The following is a 1281-nucleotide window of genomic DNA, read 5'->3' as shown; positions in this document are numbered from 1 at the left end:
CCTGCCTCCTTACCTTTGCTCACTCAGTGCTCTTTGCCAGCTGGTGGTGTCCTAGGACCCCCTTAGGCCATGTAGTCCATAAGGCCTATTGTTCGCCATTTAGTCAAACAGCACTAAGAGGACACTGCAAGGGGGGAACTTTCATTTAATACAGAAATTATGTGCCAGGAACCTTTCCAAGTGCTTTGGAAGTATTAACTCAGTCCTTGTAACAATGTTCTGACTTAGACACTATTATAATCCTCATTCAAAAGATTAGGAAACTGAAACACCAACAAAAACTTATGTCATGTGCCCAAGATAATAATAAAGAGCTAACAAACAGCAGAGCCAAGCTTTAAATACAGATGGTTAAAGATAGTTAAGAGTCTGTGCTCTTTGACTAATCACCATGCCAACCCTCCTAAACATTTGCTTCGGCAGAGCCAAAGTGAGCAGCTCTAACTTAGGTTACCAGTTCAAGTGAAGCTCCACACCGACAGGTGGGACCAAGATGTAACACCAAATGGACCAGGAATTGCACATTGATGTGCGAGGAGGTTCAAGGTGGACAGTTTTAAGATGAGCAGATGGGAATTATGTAAACAATGTTCAAGGGCTCATGACCACTTTTCATGCAGTGCCTGTGACTTCTGTTGTGCTCATGTTGGGAGTGGTTCAAGGACCCGGCACAGGCAAATCTATCTTAACGGTCATTTGTGTGTCCCTGTCCTACATGAGAGATGAGCTTCCAGAGAGGAGGAATCATGTATCCTCACCTCTGTAACCTCTACAGTATCTGGCATAGCACCTTTATTTAGTCAATAAATGTTTCTCAAGCACCTTTATGTGTTAGGGACACTGTAGGGTTTAGGAGCATTTCATGTTCCCTCCCTTGGAGTTGCTTCAGTGCTTTTTCTCTGATTTGATCCATAAATTACATTTGTACAAGACATCTGATTACCAAGAATTTTCTCCACAGTCTTTGCAGAAGATACACAGATCACCTTAAAACGGTGGGCTATCTGGAAATGAATTAGGGCTGGGGCTTAAAGAAACCACTCTGGGGAGTTTTAATTAGAACTGCAAATGCATCATAGATTCCTTGCTACTTGGTGAATCCAGCCTGATCCCAATAAAGTCGCTACACGGCTCAATTACAAGTGTCGTGCCTTAGCCTTCTCTGTATTCCCCCTGGAGTCGTGCAGAGACTCTAAATATAATAGGTTTGCTGTATCTGCTAGGTGATAAGCAATGCTAGTGAAAATTTTGTCTCTGAACATTTTCTCTTTTTCTCTTTTG

Source organism: Felis catus, chromosome B4, assembly GCF_018350175.1.
Source record: "Felis catus isolate Fca126 chromosome B4, F.catus_Fca126_mat1.0, whole genome shotgun sequence".
Lineage (NCBI taxonomy): Eukaryota > Metazoa > Chordata > Mammalia > Carnivora > Felidae > Felis > Felis catus.
Note: the sequence above shows the minus strand (reverse complement) of the source record.